The 21,434-nt window shown below is 45.7% G+C and overlaps 1 non-coding gene and 2 pseudogenes across 1 annotated transcript; all 3 read left to right on the top strand.

Moving 5' to 3' along the window:
* Nucleotides 1-6,224: 6,224 nt before the first annotated feature.
* On the top strand, nucleotides 6,225-11,731 carry LOC120840604 (annotated as a pseudogene).
* Nucleotides 11,732-11,822: 91 nt separating this feature from the next.
* LOC115315890 lies at nucleotides 11,823-14,052 on the top strand. The gene is made up of 5 exons (XR_005715588.1): nucleotides 11,823-11,860; nucleotides 11,953-12,057; nucleotides 12,117-12,489; nucleotides 12,570-12,726; nucleotides 13,815-14,052. It is a non-coding gene; the product is annotated as an uncharacterized LOC115315890 (transcript).
* A 2,555-nt stretch (nucleotides 14,053-16,607) lies between these two features.
* On the top strand, nucleotides 16,608-20,982 carry LOC115308524 (annotated as a pseudogene).
* The last annotated feature ends 452 nt before the right edge of the window (nucleotides 20,983-21,434 follow it).

The raw sequence follows: 21,434 nt of genomic DNA, 5'->3' as shown, positions 1-21,434 counted from the left end.
CGTAAAGGTGTCTTTCGAATTCAAGAACTTTTAATTTGGGGACACCTTATTTCATGAACGGGTTAGCAGCCCTTTCATTTAAGGTAGAAACAGTCCTAATGTTTCCAAACCCTTTAGATCCAGTAAAGTGGAAAGCGTTTTTCGGTCTTGTTAAATATTATAGTAAGGTCATCCCACATTGCTCCACCATCGTTGAGCCAATGCGTAGACTTCTTCGTAAGGGTGTTCATTTCAACTGGTCTCCGGAAGTCGAGCCTAGTTTCCAGAATGTAAAGGCTTCCATCTAGAAAGCTCCTATTTTGTCCATGTTTTACCCGACATTGCCTATAGTTGTGGGAACAGATGCTTCACAGTATGGTCTTGGCGCTGTTTAACAACAAGAGTATGGTAATCAACTTCGTCCTATGGCTTTCGGATCTCGCTCACTGACTGACACTGAGCGCAGATATTCAACTGGCGTAAAGGAAGCACTCGCATGTCTCTGGGCCTGTGAAAAGTGGCATGTTTACTTGTCGGGAAGATTGTTCGTCATTCGAACTGACCATCAAGCGTTGGTTATTCTACTTTAAAAAAAGGGTTCCGAAATTTGTCCTTTACGAATCACCCGCTGGTCGGCAAGACTGTTGAATTACAATTTCAAGATGTAATTTCAGAAAGGAGTAGCTAATGTCGTCGCTGACGCATTTTCAAGATTACCAGTGCCCGACACTAAAGAAGGCATGAATTTCGACGAGGAAGTAGTTTCTACCACCATGGCTCCATTGTCCAAACAAGGTTTTCAAAAGGCTACGGCCAACGAAACAGTCCCGCCATCAGTGATTCGTCACACTACTTCATTTTGGCCGAAAGACGGTAACTCAATGGCAAATCTGTGACCTTAGTATCAGGTACGAGATCAACTTTCTTTGAACTAAGGGATTCAATACAACGAAGAAATGATGGTTGTTCCTGTGAAAGTACGTGATTGTATAATCTAACTGCCGCATGAAGTCCACCAAGGAGTAAAAAGACCCACAAGTGTAATCCGCGAACACTACTGGTGGCCTCAGATGAACCGACAGATCAAGGTGAAGATAGAAAAGTGGACAGTGTGTCACTCAACGCACAAAACAGTCAAGGTGCCACCAGCTCCTTTAGAACCCATCAAGTTTCCAAGCCAACCTTGGGAGAAGCTCGGAATCGATATTGTTGGCCCGAGTGATCGTGCGCCATCGTCTCAGCGATTCTTCACTGTTCTCATAGATTACCGCTCTAAGTATCCCGAAGTCCAAGCTACGTCTTCCATAACGTCAGCCGCAGTTATAACGTTCCTGAAGAACTTTTTTCCCCGGGAAGAACTTCCATGTGAGATGGTTTCCAACAATGTGTCCAATTTGTATCTCCTGAGTCCCAAGATTTCTTGCGCGAACATCGTATTAAACATAAGACAACAGCTCTAGAGACAATTGCAAGCATGGCGCCACAAGTGGTGCCCCATGCGTGCAAGCGCGTGCAACGCGCGGGTGTACGTAGCTTTGGCAAGCTCGTAATCGCACGGGCGTGCCTGCTCGAGCAGAGACATGGCGGCGGCCAGTCGCCCAGCTTGCAATCGTCTATATCAAGACGGTGGATTTGAAAGCGCAAAAGACTGAGAAGAGAAGGAGGGGACAGGACAGAGCGCTTACTTACAACTGTCAAAATTAATAGAGCATCTTGAGAACGACAAGGTGGAAGTGAAAAAAGAAAAGGAAGAAAAGAAAGATGAAATTAAAGTCACTGCTGCTAAAAAGAACATATTTAGTATTATAAATTGAAATAAAAATTATTTTAACTTCAGCCAAAAGCAAAGTACTTGTCACGTAAAAAAACCAAAAAACTCTATACTACAAAAAGCGAAAGAAAAAGAAAAACATGAAATAGAAGAGAAAAAATTACGCTCCGCAAGCGGCTAAAACGTCTTCAGATAAAACACCGCTAGAACTGAAGTTCTCTCTGTGTTTCAGGTCTTCAGGGGAAACACCGCAGGAACTGAAGTTCTTTTTGTGTTAGGGTCACTGATGGCGCGCTTATGCACTTATCGCCACTGGTGAGGATGACTTGAGCTTCGTACAGTTCTCTGGTGTTTTTATCACGGAACCGCTTTAGTACTTTGGTGTGGTTGAATGTTGGTGAGCATTTGCAGTCTCTGACATGCACCGCAAGATGTCCCGATGGTGCTGATTTTAACGTTTGGGCATGTTCTCTTAATCTGGTATTAATACATCGCCCCGACTGACCTACATACACTTTGCCGCATGTAAACGGTATTTGGTATACTACTCCACTTTGACATTCCACATACTTGAGTGGATGTTTTACACTGCACTCTGCCTGTTGATGCTGTTGGCAATTGATCTTAGGGCAGAGCCTTTTTAGTTTGTCCGGAGCTGAAAGCACAACTTCGACTTGAAACTTCGCAGCTGTTCTCTTGAAGTTGTGGGACAAGCGGTGTATATATGGAAGAACAGTCGGTCGGTGTTTCTTTCGTTTTTCAGTGTCACGTTTTGCATTTGAGGTCATCAAGGATTCTGCGACGTCATATATTATGGAATTCGGATATCCCGACGCTTTCAGTCTTTGCACTTGAGCATCGAAGCTTTCCCCCGCTGAGTGCATGCAAGATTTTTTAAGAGCTGTATTCAGGCAATTTTTTGCGATTCCTCTTTTTATAATTTTGGAGTGAGCCGAATCATACTGTAAAAGACCTTTCTTCGATCGAGAGGAATACATCCAGCAAGCGTGGTTGTCGGAGAACACCAGTCTTAGATCTAAAAAGTGGAGTACGGAGTTCACTGGTGACTCTTGGGTGAACTTGAGACCTTGGCCATTTTCTAAAAAGATAGATTGGATGTTGTTGAATATTTGCGTCTCATTCTCACTTGGGCGATGTTGAAGGAGAACGAGGTAATCATCAACATATCGAAAAATATGAGACACATGGCTGTTAGAAAGTGTACTGTCTATTGCCCGATCACATTGGGACAAGTAATGATCACATAGTATAGGTGCCACACAGGAACCTATACATATACCTTTCTTTTGTAGGAAAGAATTACCTTCAAATGTGACGACTGTAGCAGAAAGGTAGAACTTTAAAAGTTCTAAGAAGGACTCTACCGGAATGCCGCACTTGTTTTGAAATGAAATAGTTCCATTGGCTTCAATACATTCACTTACTGCTGCAAATAACTTTATGTGAGGTACTGAGTAAAACAGATCCTCCACATCAAGTGAGAAGCCGAAGCGCACTGTCATTGCATTTAGTTGCAGATACCTAATAAGTTCCTCTGAATTTGTTATTAGGAATGGGTCATTCAGCTGGAGATTCGACAAATAGCTTAAGAGGAACCGTGACATTAAACCCTGCCAAGACACTTTTTCAGTGACCACAACTCGGAAAGGACATTCGTCCTTGTGTGTTTTTGCGGTGAAAAACATCTCCAAATGGTCCTTTTTCGTAGCAGTAATTGTCTTCCTCAATTGCTCCAGCTCAAGCCTGTGGCACAGTTGGAGCGCTTTAGCCTTCACTCTCTTGGTTTTGAAATCATGCAACTGGTTAAAGTTTTTCTCTATGGCCTTCCCTGCTTTTTCGAGGTAGAGTGACCTAGGAGTGACAACGAAACCTCCTTCTTTATCAGAAACTAGAAGGCTTAGGTTATTCGTTTTGAAATAATTGACAATAGAAGGAATTCTCATATTCTTGTCATTAACTTGACCAGTATGTAGCAGCACATCAACACAATCGTCCACACATCGAATTCTATCAGTTTCTTGGGCCTTAGCCGCTATGTCGTGTATCTTAGACACCAGCTGTACGCCCTGCATTTTTGGTGGTGTGCAAAACTTTGGACCTTTCTCGAGTATCTTGCCTATATCTGTAGGTATCGTAGCATCCCCCAACAAGGTTACATATTCTCCCTTGCGTTGGTTATTTTGGGCATGGAGACTTTTAATATTTGGAATATATGAAGACCACAGAAATTCCGTCTCCTTACTTGCTCTGTCAAGGAAGGCTCTGTACCTTCGTCCTTGGCCGCCACCGGGGTCTCCACAACCGGCAAGAGCCCAGAGGCAAGTTCTGAAGTAACGGACCTGCCTCCACATCTCGGAGCGAACGATCTTGCATATTCTTTTTGTATGATGTTGAGAAGGTCTTCCAAAGCCAAACAACCCAACCAAGTCCGGTGGAACCGCACCATGTCTGATGGCAGCAGAATAGAATCTTGCTTTGCATGTTGTGTTGGCGATCACGCTGATGTAAATAGAAATAGAGTCCAGAGGAGAAAAACAAGGAAAAGGGCCCATTGTAGAAGAAAGAAATTGCATCAGAATTAATTGGGGGGCTAGTTGGTTGAACATCTAGACGGTGGATTTGAAAGCGCAAAAGACTGAGAAGAGAAGGAGGGGACAGGACAGGGCGCTGTCAAATTTAATAGAGCATCTTGAGAACGACAAGGTGGAAGTGAAAAAAGAAAAGGAAGAAAAGAAAGATGAAATTAAAGTCACTGCTGCTAAAAAGAACATATTTAGTATTATAAATTGAAATAAAAATTATTTTAACTTCAGCCGCTTTTTGTAGTATAGAGTTTTTTTGGTTTTTTTACGTGACAAGTACTTTGCTTTTGGCTGAAGTTAAAATAATTTTTATTTCAATTTATAATACTAAATATGTTCTTTTTAGCAGCAGTGACTTTAATTTCATCTTTCTTTTCTTCCTTTTCTTTTTTCACTTCCACCTTGTCGTTCTCAAGATGCTCTATTAAATTTGACAGTTGTAAGTAAGCGCTCTGTCCTGTCGGGGGGGAAGAAACCTGAGTCAGTTGAACACGTCTTCTTGGACTGTTGGGACGCTATATTTTTCTGGGATGTGTTGCAGCGTACTCTAAAAAAGGAGTTTCCTCTGGATTCCCATGGCATACGGTTCCTAGCAGTCGAAAACGAGAATTGTGTGCCTTTCGATCTTTTCATGTTGCTCGGCCTTCACAGCATATGGAGATGCCGCATGGCGGTTCGCCATGCAGATGTTGACACAAGGCCTGTGGGGGAATATTTTTCCGAGTCTGTCCGTTATATTGTCGAAGTTTGGAAGGTTCGATCAAATGTCCCGGAGTGGTTACCAACAATGGAAACTCTGTTAAATGTAAATTTTTTTAACCATGCCACGTCAGTCGGTAAGTGATTGACGGCATTTTTACAGCACTGTACTTCTTGGTTGCTCTGTGTCAATGTCGGCAATAAAGAAAAAAAAAAAAAAAAAGATCGGTGACCGAGTGGGCTAAAGCGCACACCCAGCTCGACGCGCGTGGAGCGAAAGCTCGCGCTGCAGAACCCAGGGATCCTGGGTTCGAGCCCCACCCCTGCCCGTTTCGATCTGGATGAGCATCGTACCGGCGTGCGGTCGTGTATCACTACTGCGTGATGCACGTTAAAGACCCCAGGCTAGCGGTTGTACCGCACTGGCTAAATTGCTCATCTACAGTGGGTAACAATGTCGCCATGTTCTGGCAGACTAAACTCCTGCTGTATAAACAACTAACGACTAATTTGTTTTTTTTCGCTCTGTCCTGTCCCCTCCTTCTCTTCTCAGTCTTTTGCGCTTTCAAATCCACCGTCTAGATGTTCAACCAACTAGCCCCCCAATTAATTCTGATGCAAGCTCTATATAATCCTGAATATAATGGGCAAGTTGAGACTTAATCGTCTCCTGAAGTCTTTCCTACAACTCGCTGCTGTACAAGGTCGTTCGCTTCCTGATGCTGTTCGTGATCATCCAGAAGCATATCATCGAACAGTGCATCCTGCAACTCGGTTTGCACCATCACTTCTTCTCCATGGGCGGATTCATCGCTCAAGACTTGATGTACAGGGTATGCGTACGAAGGAAGTTCCGGATAACTTCTCCGACAAGCGAAATGAGCGTCCCGAAAGAGTCCAAGTGTATCAACAGAAAATTGAGTCCTACTCTGCGCATCGACGTGCGCTACGACCGCCACAGTTTCATCCTGGGAAAACAGTTCGTGGCTTCAAGCCCAATCATCATCATAAACTGCATAGTACATACTCTGAACCTCATAGGATACATACGCAACTGGTACCTGCCACATATCAACTAGACGACGGTAGACTCTGGAATCCTATGAAGTTAACAAAGACACCTTGTCTGCCTCCTGTTCCTGTGAACCTTCCTGATCCGTCTTGGGATAGCGATGAAGATGAAGATAGAAGGCATGTTCCCACTTAGAGGCATATTCATACACATCCTTAGGTTCATGCATCTACCCATGCTCCTGAAGTTACTGAACATCATATCCAAGCATCTGTTAGTGCCTCTCCGCCACCTGAAAGTTCAGGTGGGCAGCCAGTACTCCACTCTCCTGGGGACCCAGATGCTGCGCTTCCTGAACCGGGCTTCCCTGGGGAGCCTGATCCGTCGTTTACAGCTGCTGGCCTGGGTTCCTTGGGAAACCTCGGGCATGCTGTGCAGCCTGAGCACTCTGCTTTGCCAGGCCGTAGTGGGCCTCCTCCTGCTGTGTCTCCTGGTCTTGCTGGTACAGAACCTGGGTCCGCCGTGGATCCTGGCCTATCTGCTGTGGTCCAGGGTCATTTTATTGCTTCAAAGTCTGCGGGGCACACCCTACCCAGCCGTCCGACAGTCTTCCATCTGCCGAGGGCGAGCACACCACTGTAATCGCGGCACAGCTCAATATCAATTGCTGAACCGGAGTACCACTCTCCGCCTACTCTTTCACCGCCACCACCGGTACCAGCCCGACCGCCCCGCAAGAAGAGAGTCCCGGCAAATTTAAAACACTAAGCCATGGCGGTGTCAGTTAGCAGTGGGCAGGCCGAGCCCAGTGATGTGCTTTAAATAGGTTATCATGCATAGTTGCGAATATAGTCTCATTGTCATAGGAAAATCTTGGCCAAGGTATAACAACAAATGTCCATGGCAAACATTGAATACAAACTACACTGCATGCTTATCACACTACTAACCTAATAACGACACTCGCAAAGGTGTCCTGGACATTTTATTTGTTGTAGCATGTATCATTATATTGAAATATCCTAAAAAAGCCATTTACCTACAAGTACAACTTTATTCTTAATGGGAGGGGGAAGTCGGACTTACTACATCTACGTGGAATATTTTGGGAAGTGGAAGTTGAACTACGTTTACGTGGAATATTTTGAGGAAGCTGTGCTCTCAAAGACGATCGTGTGAACAATTTTTCTTTTTTGTGGCGTGTCACTTTTGTGTACTGCAGGTACTAAGACTTTCTGCCAGTGTTAAGGCTTTGCGCAGTATCAGGTATCACGATATTTTTTGCGCAGTACTTCAGGGCGTTTCTGTGAAATACGATAATTATACTTGTTAAAGTTCTTTTAGTGCATTCTTTCCCTTGAATATTTAATTGTCCTAACGTAATTCTCCCCTCCCACGTTTTCTTTTTCTTTTAAGAGAGGAAGAATGTTGTAATATTTGAATTTAAAAAAAAGAGATGGCGCTACCGGTCTCATGCCGACTGGTACAGAGCATGACGTAGTAAACACGAGCGAACGGCACGAGCCTAGGGTTTGCCGGAAAAGAGAACAGATGCTCGCTCACCTTTGATTTGGGTGGACTGCTTCTTTACGCCTCCGGGCGTCTGCTTCTGTCACCCGACGGTAACCACCTGGTTTTATCATGTAGTCTTGGTCCCCTTTTCAAGTTAAAATATTACACGGGCACAACCCAACGGTGTCGCTAGCGTAAGGAAGGACGAGACGACAGGCCAAGTTAAAGACCACCAAATTCTTAATGAGTGTCAACCTCCTGAACACACCCATGTCGTTTTTACGAAGATCCGTATCCAAGGGTTTAACAACACAGAACAGTTCACTGACAGCAACGCGAATTTTAGGAACGATCTAGTCAGCGTCTTGCAGTGCTCCATTGTCGCAGAACATTCACAGCATTCTCAAGATCGCGGCGCAGCCACCGCCGGCCAGTGCTGAGACGATTTCACTTTTTTCCACTTAAATCGTTGAAACAATTACGGTGGCAACGTGCCCTACGTTGTTCGGACGATCATCTAGCATATTTGGATATTCTTCTAGCATGGATTATGAACATGAAATCGGCAAAACATACCTAAACATGGATTCACCAGCGCACTTCGAGAAACAGGATTTTGTCTCCACAGGCGGACAAGAATCCTGAAGCTGCTTGTGGCTTTGGATTGGGACGAAACAAGGAATTGAAATACGACTGAATAGTTTCGGTTTCGGCCCCACTATATCACAGCTCATATTTCCGTGGCCGGTGTCACTAACGTGGACATTACTGAGGTTATCGCGCTCTGTACGAACTTTGAAGTCAATCGAATGCGAGCAGACATAATTTCCCAGCTTCTTCTGCTGCATGTTATACGATGCTTGATAACCTTGGTTTGCTGATTGAAATCTACATCAACTTATGTCAATCTCCTTCTTCAAACATACGGTGTTCAATATCTTAATTCAACTTGATATTTTTTTTTGAAGACATGCAATTGCTTAATCATCCACTGGATATTTGTTTTAAGTTTATATTTTGTGCTAAAATATGCGTTTAGTTTAATTTTGTATGGTTTGGTCTAAATTGAATGCCGTGTTTTGCGGCTCAGTAAAACAGGTTGTTTCGAGATTTTTAAATTCACGTACAGCTGACAATATACCAGTGACGTAGGCAAAGGGGAGGCGGGAAAAGCTTTTAGTGTCGCCCCCCCCCCCCCTCCTTGGAACATATTGCTGGCTGAGTCGCTAAATGGGAATAACAGAAGAAGAAGCACTACGCTTTTTGCCTCATAAACATGCACACAAATCGAAGGAAGCGTGCATTTTTTGCTTCGAGTGGTAATTGCTGAGAATGATTTTCAGTTTTGAGATGAAGCGCGGTAATTATAGTCGGTGACATGTAGCGGAAGCTCCTTCCATCTCTTTCCGCTTTTGCAAAGTGAACGCTCGAGAGGAGGCGACCCCGTCCCCAGCGTTTACTTTTAGCTTGTCTCCAAGTATAGCGTTTTTTTCTTTTGTGGACCATCCAAATCACTACAGCTCACAGTGCATACAGCGGTGTAATCCAGTTGCTAACTTGCTGTGCGTGTCTAAACAGAAGACATGTTTCCCTCCGGAGCCATAGGGGTGATCGGCGGCCAAGTAGGCTAGAAAACACCAACCTGTAGCACGTAGAGCGAAAGCTCGCGCTACAGAGCCCAGGGATCCTAGGTTCAATCCCCAACCCTGCCAGTTTCGATCTGGATGAACATCGTGCCGGCGTGCGGTCGTATATCACAACTGCGTAATGCATGTTAAAGGTGCTATGACCTGAATATTGTGGGAGTTAGATATGAGGTCTGCATGTGTCATGTAGTCTTCACAACAAGTTTCATTAATTTTGGAGCTCTAGTAATTGCAAAAATCAATTTTCTGATGTTGATCTTTTGTAAGAAATGATCAGGCAACCCTGAAAGAATATGACGTAGCCACCTGCCTTCAGGCAGGTGGCTACGTCAGGCAACCCCTGCCTTCAATAGTCACAACGTGGAGTCCATGGGTCACGTGATTCTGACTCGAGCTCGCCACGCTCGGCGAATCTCTTCGCCTAGGCACTCTTGCGAGCACAGGGGCCGCCGCCCCGCTGGCCCTGCCGCATAGCGTCTGGCTAGTCTGGCACCTGATCCTGCCTGAATCTCTCGGCCGCATTGCGAGAATAGTCAAAGTATTTTTTGCGGATGGGTGCTTTAACGCGCAGAAGAAGGGGGCGGCTGTGTCATTTTTCCACTTCCCGAAGGATCCGTCGATGCGGAACAGGTGGAAGGTAGGAGTCGCGCAAAACGGCTGGGAGCCTTCGGATTCAACGATATCTTGCGCGGCCCATTTCACGGCCGACTGCTATGAGGACATCGACGACTGTCGATCTTCTGTCGGACTACACCTTAAGACTATCCGGCTTAGGCACGGTGCAGTGCCAACGCTGTTCGTTGGTTTACCACCGATCGGGAACAACGAGGTACGTGCATACGTATGTCGCAACATGTGTGTACAAGGAACAGCCGGAGTGCGCGCGATGATTGATTTTAATCGCGGTATCAAGTATGTTCCTTATGTTTAGGCGTATAAAAGAGGTGTTCACTGCTTCGCACTAAGATTTACCGCAGCACAGCTACAAGCACGCGCTCAATGATTAGATGTAATGCAACAGATTATATTACTCCGTCGTGCACCTCGGCCGGAAAGGGACGAAACTCGTATAAAAGGAATGCTTACAACCAGCTTTCTAAGCGGGGGAATGGCGTAGTGGTATGATGTCTGCTTCATGTGCAAGTGGCCGGGGGTTCATTACGCGGTGTGGGCTTACTTTTTTTTTCTCGAACATCTTGTTTTGTCGAGGCATTTGGCGATATTTACGACATTTTTTTTACGATCAACACTGAAAAAAAGACAATGTTGTCGACGAAATTTTCCAGAACTAAAGTGCCTTCCTTGTGATCGCGTGCTGTCGGCTTCGGCTAGCAATCAAGCATCACCACAGGAATAACATCTAGCTCTGCTACACGAACCCTCGTGCCATGAGCCACCTGTCAAAGCTTTGAAACAAAATATCTAGAAGGTCCCAACAAAGTAGTGTTACAACACTATCAGTAAAGTGACAGATCGAGTGTTAAAAAAAAGTGTCGCATGACTTGCGAATATGTTACGTAGATGCTGCCGAATACTACTGAGACAGAAGCAAATTATTTTAAACTCACCAGATACTGCAATAATGTGAAAACAGCGTACTACGGTGCCTCCGAATACTTTTCAGACAGAAGCAAAAATTACTTAAAACTGACCGGAAGCTGCAATCATTTGAAAACAGCTGAGAACACAAAGAACCTAACCATTGGGATTCTTTGTGCTTTACTTTGAACACTATACCACTGACAGTTTTCTTTTGTTCTCCCAAGATTTCATTCTCCCTACCAGTTTCACATCCCTGCAGTGAAGGCATTCAATTGTGCTATTTCGTATAAACATCTGTTGGAAGCCAGGGCAAAAAGCTGCCCAGAGCGAAAAAAAAGGAATGAAAAAAGCGTGCATAGCACGCCAGTGCGCTGTCTTTTTCTTTGTGCCCTTAGTTGTTCACTCATAATCTCTTCTCTATATCAACTAACCCACCTCACCAACTCAAGACAGCTGTAGTTGTTCTGGCCCTCTATTCCGATCACTCTGTCTCCAGTTCAACAGTCAGTTTCCTTATTCGTTGTTTGCTTGACTCGCATATCGTCGATGAGCCACTTGCTTCACAGTTCAATACTGCAGTGACAGGTAGCATCGGTTTGATGACTACCATGGAAGCGTCATCTCCAGATAAGGCCGATGCTGAGCCATGCAGCACTTCACGGCCAGTCCAGATAACACCCAGTATGGCAACCAAGTCGGTACAAGTGGCAATGAGGCCTAAATCTAGAAATGTGCGATGCCAGACAACACCAAAAGTTGCATGCACCGGTAATCATATCTGTAAATTTTTTTTTTGAGAATGCAATATTTGTGTGATGCAGTGATTAGAGTTTGCGTCACACTTATTTCACCCCGATTTTTTGAAATGTTCCAAATGTTTGAATGTTTGAAATGTTTGAATGTTCCATTCAGCTGTGCACACTCCCTCCTCTGCAGCCAACCTGGTCAGCACCTCGTCACAAACTGAGGTTGGATGAAAGCCTCCTTACTGGTAGTCCTCACCAATACGACCACCTGGCAGGTTGCCTCAGCATTACCTGGACAATTTCGATGACGAAATGGAAGAAAGTGTCGCCAACAATGAAGTTGACATATCGTATCTTCCCTCAGTGTATGAAATAAGTGCAGGTTAAGATTACTGTTAATCTAAACTAGACTCATTGCGACACATTTCTACCTTACTTTCAGGGTGACCATTGATCTTGGCAACTTCGATCACGAAATGGAAGAACGTGTCGCCAACAATGAAGTTGATTTATCGTATATTCCCTCAGTGTGCGAAACAAGTGCAGAGTAAGATTACTTTTAATGTAAACTAGACTCTTTGTGACACATTTATACCTTACTTTCAGGACGACCATTGAATCCGAGAGCAACTCCATTCTAACCACTGAGCGGAGGTTCATTGTACATAAGAGAAAGTTGCTGGCGCTCTTTGCATCGTGCCCAAAATGCCACAAAAGTGTTCTTCCTGAGGTCTGCGTTTCTGCGACGTCAGTTAAAATCTGGACGACATGTTCCGATGGCCACGTTAGATCGTGGGAGAGCCAGCCAACGGCGGAGAAAACATCATTTGGAAACCTGATGGTGGCTGGAGGAATATTGTTCTCTGGCCTGAGCCCAAGCACGACGTTGAGGCTCCTGACCACCATCGGAGTAGCGACCTACTGCACGAGAACATTCTTCCGATACCAGACGGATCTTCTGTTGCCTGCAGTGCAACAAGTAAACACCAGTATCTGACTCTGTCTGCAAAATAAAAATGGGAAAGGGAAGAATTGAAGTTATGTATATTACTCTTTCAGGTTTGGAATGAGGCACAAAAAGACCATCTGGAGAAGATTAAGCTGCCTGTTGCACTTGCCGGTGATGGGCGCGCCGATTCACCAGGATTTTCGACAAAAAATGGAAACTACACATTGTTGGACAAGAGAACAAACAAAATATTGCATGCGGAGTTGGTCCAAGTAAGTGGAAACATATCCTTTTCCATTGGTTGTTCCCGGCTTGAGCCTAAGTCCAGAATTTCAGTTACTTTTATGGTCCATTTTCGCCTGTAGGCCAATTGGAAAATTTTACGTCTGCTTTTAGTTTTAGCATGGTCGGCGAAGTTGAGCACGAAGTCATGATAACTCGACATACTTTGGAAACGTTTGAGTAATCCACACGACTGGTTAGATGTAAAGGAAGACAAAAGACACGAGGACGGTCAGGCTGTCTTTCCTTGAATCTAACTTCCGTTACCAGCAAGCTCTTGATTTCAGCTATATACGACTGTTTTGTAGAGAAACAATGTTATTCTTGTCAAAGGCTCACAGCTGCTACTACGGAGTCACTGACGACAGTTGTGCAGTTGGTAAGCGAGACTTGGCACGGATTTGCGAACATGTATACTCTGTTCACCTTTAAGCTGATAATGAGGGGGACGCTACTTGTGCGATGGACCAATCACTCGCCTACCTTTTATTGCTTGGCGTTCCTCGCTGCAGGTGCGTATGAACAGAGAGTGTGATCACATGACATAAGGCTGACGGTTGAGTGGTCCGCCGAGCATGCAGCTTCCACTTTACTGTTGCCTTAGGGATGATCGGAGTTTTTTTTACATAGTGCTTGTGTATAGTGTGTGTGTGTGGGGGGGGGGGGGGGGGCTGAGAGAAAGATAGAGAAAAAAGGAGGCCACAAGTTTTGAAGTGCAGCTATTGGCCAACCTTTCCACACGGCACTCGTTTCAGTTTCCGAGACCCCCCCCCCACCTCCCTTCCCAAGAAAGAAAAATTCTGGTTGTGCTAATGCATGCAGCAGAACCTTAAATTCAGGTCGAATTCTGAGATAACTCACACATGTAAACAAGACCTCTGTCAGCTATGAATGTCTTATTCGAATCGTAGTTGAAGCCAACACTTAGCATCGAGACATAAATGTTTGAGGGGTATGCTTCTGAAGGTGCTGTCTCTTTAAAAATGGCAGATGTCACTCTAAGGCTTGGATTTTTATGTTCGTATCAGCCTTGACTGCTCGCGTGTTCTGTTAACTGACATTTTGTTTTATTTTACAATCAAACAAACTTGGGGGCAGTGCCCGCATGGTGCTCGAAGGCCTTGTACTGTCCATACGGCACGTTGAAGGATGGGGAGTATCCATATCCATACATTGGTCACTGACAGGCATTCGCAGATAAGGAAGTGCCTGAGGGAACAACATCCAGATATTAAGCGTCTGTTTGACTGTGGCACGTTGCAAAAAGTTAAATATTATTTCCTCACAAAGTATGCTATTTTATTCTTATAAAAGTGTTAACCCCCAAAAATTACTGCTATGGTGCAGTTGCAGAAAAGAGTTTCGTACACCTCTATATGTGCTATCCAAGGGTCGCTCCTTGTCGGTATTTTACGCCATCAGAGGCACGTAAAGCAACGTTGCATCATACAAGCGCAAAAATCGGTAGGCAGGAGCCGTGACCCGACGATCCTTTTTCACACACTGCATGCTTTGCATGTCTGTACGAAACGAAATTTCGACCGCCAGTGAAGGGAACGGCCGGAAACGGCACGCGACGGTTCATGTTTCGTTAGTTTCGTAATCTCATTTCTTTCGAAACTATGTTGCCTGGGGAGCGCCTTCGACTGGTGTGTTTAGTGTCCTATGTTACCCATACATCAAAAATGGCCCCAAAATGTTAACAAATAACGTCACAAAAGCCAAAGTGTCATGCTGTAAAGCCCCTGTATCTGAGAAAAGTGGTGCATTCTCTTCCCTCCTCCTCCGAAAAACCCTCCTCACCCCACCTCTAACTTCCGGTTTGCGACGAAGCGCCCTCCGGAAGTTCCCAAGCGTATCGACGTCTCGGTCAGCTGGAGCGGCGTGATGCCGGTCGTGTGGACTTTTCTTGTCGTACAAGTGTGGCAATGCCCTCATTTGGAGCCACATTTGCATCCGACCGCCCTGAAGCCTCTTTAGATCTGTTCGTCCAACCATGCATCTTAAAAGTGCTTTGGATAATCGTCCCGACCATCCCTACCGAGTTGCGTTATTGGTCAGTGTCTCGTGTCTACCTGTCCGCCCCTTCGGCTTCACAGGAATCGCAAATCGTTTTTATTCATCCCGAAACCACCAAATTGCAATTATATTCTCCAAGACTTCAGACGAGTCACTATTTATTTTTAACGTGTGGAGAGAAAGCATACTTGTGCTTGTCGCGCTTGATTCGCTCGCATTTATGTTGAACCGGTGTATAGATACTTCTACATGCTCGCGTCTGCAGCCGCGAGAGCTTTGCAAGCTTATGAACTTTGTGCAAAACAAAGCATGGTACACGAGCATGTAAAACCTGGTTCAGACAGTTGCGTTTGACTGCATTTGACTGCGTTGCGGCAGCGAAAAACCAGCACATCCCTGCTGCTTATATCGCGTGCAAAGATGATTCCTTGAATTGAATTCTACGCTTCATACGAAGTACAGACGTGCCAGTGACTCGCTTTCGGTACTCGACGCAACGCAGTCAAACGCACTCAAACGCGAGTGTCTGAACCGGCCTTAAGACACACTTCATGAGCGAGCGTACTCCGCACGCACCCGTAAGTGAGAGCGACGCCGATACTCCAAGCACGAGCAGGAGCGGGCCGTTTTGAACGAAGCTTCCGCAGCACAGCCATCTGTGCATGCCAAGTCGGCAGTGTTGTTATCGCTATTATATCGCTCGCACTTACGGTGGAAGGGAGTGCATAACTTGCTATAAACCGCTGTGTCTGCATTCTGGTGAGCTTTAAACAGAGCACCCACCTCGCAGAACTTTACGGCTCCCGTCTGGTTGGAATCTTTTCGACCGATTCGGTGAAGCAAGATTTTCCTCCGAGGTTCATTTTCCGTTCAAGAGGGAACACTGAAAGGCTCTCCGGCAAACTTTTCCACAGGCGCAACCGACCGTTAGCTGCGGCGTAGCAACAGCTTGGGAAAGTAATGGCGACCGGAAGTCCTAAACGAAAGCAGGGCTTTCGGTGACAACTGGCCAATAGTGACCGCTGTGGCTTGTTCAAAGAATGGTGCCACTTTTCCCATGATAGAGGGGCTTTATCATGCTGTTGCATGTCACGATCCTGGCAGTTGGTCGTAGAAATGCTAACGAAAAGCTGCGAGTAGCACAAGCGAACGCCAGTGTCGCTGTCATCACGGCGTCCCAAGTTCTGGCTGCTGAAGCTTCCGTGAACTTCCACAGTGGAGAGCGACTTGCAGCAGAACAGGCGTCTGCCACATACGCCACAGCTGTTGGGATGCCGCCAGGATCGCGACCGGCGACAGCGTGACACTTCTATGACGTCACCAGGCGGAAATGGAGGGACCACCTTTTTTGGACGCGGTAAACTCCCAGTCAGAGATGCTTTCGAGGCACCATACTGAAAACTCGCTAAACGAAACTTCGACTGCCAGAGAAGAAAACGGCCGGAAACGGCACGCAACATTTTATGTCTCGTAAGTTTCGTATTCTCTTTTGAGCATTGCTCTCAAAACTCGACAGCTGAGCCGGTTGAGTCCGTTGAGCTCAGGGTCGGCGATGCATACCGCATACTACTTGGTGCCCCGAACACCTTGAATGTGAATCGCTGCTATGCTCAAAGACTACGAGTCCTGGGTACGTCCTACGTATCTTTAGACTCTGGGATCCGGGTACGTGCGACGTATGTTTAGACTCTGGGATACAGATACGTCCGACGTATCTTTAGACTTTGGGTTCCGGATACGTCTGACGTAAGAAGTATGCTTATAGCTGCCTAGAAAAGTAAGATGGAATACGTAATTTTAGGTACACTATAAGTTTCTTCTATTTTCAGGGATAAAAAACAAAGCTGATGGCTGCATGCTGTCGCAAAGGTTTTGAGAGAATTGGCTTGTGGACAAAAAGTATCACCAAACATCTGTACCACTGTGCAGCCACTAGTAGAGGAGACGGAGAATCCATGCAGGCAAAGTGGTTGTCAATGCTGAATCACATCGGTGACGTACACACTGGCCACAATGAGATCTTCCCAGCCTGCGAGCGTGGCCCCCTTCACCGTAGAAAATAGATCACACAAGGCAGGTGATTTCGGCATGATTAGAAGTGCAGAGATAAAGTTTTCTTGCCTGCATCACACTACTCGCCTTAGTATACTGATATTACTGTTTTAAGACATTGTTCATGCATATGTGGTGCTTTTAATGGACATTCAAATGTAAATTATGAACTAGTGCCAGGACATTGGTCTGATAATACAGGTTGCAAAGGTCCAGACTTTGAGAAGGTCATTGCTGACTCTTTTTCTTCGACTCTCCCTCATCCTATTACCGCAGTCTCCGGTTTTCCCACATGATGTCCAGACTTTCCTTGCTCAGAAGAAATTTCACTCTTGGAGAAGGGTTGAATAAACTGAAGCATGTTTCTAAGAAATATGCGTTCTAGGAGCGTGTTGGTTTTGAGGTTGAAGATGTAAGAAAGAATAAACATTTAGGATGGGGACCCGCCCTAAATCAAGGTACCCGATTCCTTTCTCCCCATTGTCACACACGCTCGATCTTACACCGAGTGCAGCCCTTGTTTTTATGAGACACGAATTTGGGGGGGGGGGGGATAATAGCAGATATGGCCGGTAAAATGTAGAGGCGATTGCTATTTACAGCGTAAAAAACAATGTTTCTACCCCCTCATTCCTCCTGACGAAGACTGAAGTCGAATTTCTGAAACCAGAAATGATATTTCCCTTCTTTCGGTATTTGGCTCCTTTAATCTGCTGCTCGCTCTTGCAATTTCATATTTGTTCGTTGCTACCTGAAGGAAGTGGTTGTTCAGTCCCTGTCCTCAATGTTTATTCTTCTTACATCTTCGATCGGTTTAAAAGAAAGCTTTTGTTTCTCCGATAAGAGTGATGCTTTTAACTCTGTTCAATAGAAATTGTGATATGCAAATGAATCTAGTCAGTAAAGCAGGAAAGAGGTAGCTATGCGGCAGCTTTTCCTATGGAACAGCTCGGGTGGAAAATGTGGGTATGCTATTATTCCTTGGATTTCATGTGCATGTAGGCATCAAGTTACGTAAAGTTGTAGGTACTAATTCTTATAAAATTAAAAAAGACGGTTGTCTTTAGTTATTAGATTCTAAAAGCGGGAACAAATGGCTATATTTTGCCACGAATGGTACTTCTTGGAGTGGTGTTGCTCGAGGCATTTTAGTATTCTACGAATTTGCAAGCTTATGCAGAGACATAGTGGACCTCTGGTAAAGTTTCAACAGAATATGTAGGTAGAATAGCCAACGCATGCTTTGTCAATTGCAGATTCCTCTAGGAAAGCTGAATTTACAATTTTAATTTTCTGTTTGAAGGAACTGATGCCCACGACAGGCTGGCCACTATTCTGGCATCAAAGTCTTTTTTAAAAGATGTCAAACAGCTGCCATCAGAGGGTCAAACGTTAAGCGTCAAGACGTTTCATTCGACATTGATCCAGTTTGCCCCCAAGTCTGTGGCCTACTCGCACAGCATCATGGATGCGAGGTATGGATTGGATTATTGAGCTTCCTAATATTGCCGTATTTCCAAGCGGCCGACGTAGCAGAGTGGATTGCGTGCCCGGCTTTCACGCAGCAGCGCTGGGTTAAACTCCCAGCCACGGAAGCACATTATATTCTTTCTTTTATTCCTCATCTAGTTTCTCGAAGTTTCTAGAAAGAACTTCCATGTTCTCCTTATTGTCCGCTTGTACATTGTGTTATTCTAGTTCTAGTACTTCCTGGGCGCTACGTGATGGCTATAAAAGAGTGCACCCGTGGCTGCAGACAGTCCGTCTATAGCTAGCACTTGTCCTCTCTGTTGCGCCCAGATTCAACGCCCGCGGCGTACTGTTATTCTCTTCTGTTTTGGGTACTAGTTTGTCCCATTAAACACTATTTTCCTTGGTTACTCCTTGCCTCTTTGTCATTCGTGACAATATTTCAAAAATTGTTCTAAATTTCCCCTTTAAGGACCTTCATAGCAGCACTGCATTACAATGAAAATTCAAACAGAAAGCAGCGAAAAACAAAAGATGGAGAACCACAATGATAAAGTAAATATCCCAAGGCGCATGGTGGAGAACCAGTGGTCCAAGAACTCATGGAGGATGCCACATACAGTGAATATACTCATTTTCTTTTAGAACAAGTGGAAGAAACATGAAAAACACACTATCCCCCTTTTTTTGTGAAAGCCTTCAATAGCAGATAAACAGTGCAAACACAACGGACAGAGTAGAAGAAGACTTTCTGGAAACGAGGATGCCTCTCTGTCAGGCACGTGACCAGAGTTTTGTTTCGGGGGGGGGGGGGGGGGGGCGCCCATGACAAAATGCTCTATGAGGGGGAGGGGGGAGAGGAGGTCCCAGAATCGAAATGGAAGATATCTGGGGGGGGGGGGGGGGGGGGCGGGCCCCATGGGCCTTCCCCCTGGCTACGTGCCTGCTCTCTGTCCATTGTCTTCACACTGCTTATGTGTTGCCACTGACTAGCCAAAGCTTCACTACTTGTGCAGGCCGATACCATTGAGGTTGCCACAGCATACCATGCTCTTGCAGACTTCTATAGTCTGGTACGGGTTATGAATACCCCAGAAGCTCCTCCCAAGTCCTTTAATTGTCGCCGGCCACTGTTTCTGCGCAATGCTCAAATAGTCCGCTATTGAGGCTGTGAGAACCTTTGCACCTGAGCAAGTCAATACATTGTATTAGCAGGAAAAGGAAGTGGTGCAAATACACAGGCACAGGATATAAAAGGATACTGACTGATGTCTCTTGCTTTTGTTAAACTTAGTAAACACAAGCACAAAAGATGCACCAGCAAATAAACAGGTGCTTCAAATTTCTAAGAGTTTGACCTGATAAAAGGTGTGATATGTTTAACAGCGCACATTCCATGCTTTAGGCGGCATACAGCTGTTTCCCCTGAATCTTTTTTACAGCGGAGCTATTAAGGTCTAGTTTCCCCAGTTTCGTGTCCGTGGACAAATAAAGCTCGACAACCGTCTGGACAGCTACCGCCATGTATAAACAACGGCGGCAACCAGACAACCGGTATGCCGGTTTTCTGGTTGACGCTGTAGCTCATAAATGGCGGCACATAGTACAGCTCCGCTGCTCTTGCTTCTTCATCATAGTGAATAGACTGAAAGCTTTTCTGTTCTTTAAAGTTCATTTTTATTGGGGAAGAAGAAAACAAGCTCTGTCGCACTTACATCACATATCTTGTCATGGCTACAGCCCTTCTTGGTTGGTCTGCGGAGCAACTCATTGTCTTAGCTGGTACATGGTTGTATTTATTGTGCTCATTCTATTATATGAACTATAGCATGTTCCATGTTCCTGTTGAATCTCTTGTAACTAATAATCTTAATGACATTGGCACGGGAATACACTATTTTCTTTTTGTCAATTTCCATGCGCTTGTCTACAACTGGAGCACTTGCTAGTTAGGTCTTTTTGACTCGTATCTGTAAACGTTGTGCTGAATACATTCAGTAAAGCACAGTTTTTGCTCCGGGATACGGGGCAGCATAACAAAACCTCCTGCAGCTGCCCTATCTGACCTGTATATTTCCCGCTTTTAATTCTCAGGTAGGAGAATGCAAATGTGCCTTCTACTACAGTATACAGCAGACAACACTTGTCCAAAATACGGCTCGAAATCTCGCATGCTCAATCATTTCATGTGCACCCCAAGCATCTGGAGCTTCTTGTTCTAATTCTGTTGTCAGCACAAAACCATATTGTGACGTCATGTTTGACCTTTCAGACTACATTGACCGGTTGTTGGAGACAATTCTGCAGTTGGAGCGGCAGCCGACTGCCCGCTGCTCAACATCACGTCCTGTGCCCCCCCCCCCCCCCCCCCCCACTCAGCCAGAGCCAACCAATGTCATAATTGACGACACCCAGCTCGAGTCTCAGTGCAGAAACCCTGTAGCAACTGCTGCCGCACGTTTATTTATCAGGGGCGCGGCGGCGCCCCCTACCGGGTCAACGGTTACAACACTTCTTCCCCTCTCATAAAGTGTCGTCCATTATACAAAACTAGCAGTAAAAAAAATAACATGCAGGAACAACGCAAGGTAACTGTTCATCACACTCTTCAAGGCGAGCACCGAACCACCGGCTTCCCTATACGTGTGCACCGACGAACCGGAGTTTGCGGATGTATCGCTGGCTCTGGGCGAACAGTGAGCCCAGTCCTTGTACTGGAATGGGCATCTTGGTGCCTGTTGTCTCCAGAAACAGTAGTCAACTCGGCGCCCACCTCCGGAGAACACGCAGCTGGAGCAGCAGTGGCGTCAGCAGCAGGTTCACTGGTATCCGCAGCAGATGATTCGACACTGGCCGTGCTTGGGCAAGTGGTGAGTGAGGGTCCCGGGCCACCAGACAAGCTGTGGGGTTGCGGTGCTCCACGGATGTGATTATGGTGCCTTGTCCACACTCGGCCATCCGGTAGCCGTAGCGACGGCGCAAACTCCTGGTCGGACTCCACAGTAGCCGGCACCGAACTCGGGCCTGTTCGGAAATTACGGGTGTACACTGGCATCCCGGGCTGGATATCCACGAGTATCGGTGTTTCGTTGTTCCGTACGTTCTGCTGGAGTTGCTTCAGATTCACTGCAGTTCGAAGATCTGGTCGCAGT

The sequence above is a fragment of the Ixodes scapularis genome, unplaced genomic scaffold (assembly GCF_016920785.2).
Source record: "Ixodes scapularis isolate PalLabHiFi unplaced genomic scaffold, ASM1692078v2 PGA_scaffold3__209_contigs__length_174095766, whole genome shotgun sequence".
NCBI classification, from domain to species: domain Eukaryota; kingdom Metazoa; phylum Arthropoda; class Arachnida; order Ixodida; family Ixodidae; genus Ixodes; species Ixodes scapularis.
This window is presented reverse-complemented; position numbering and strand designations above follow the sequence as displayed.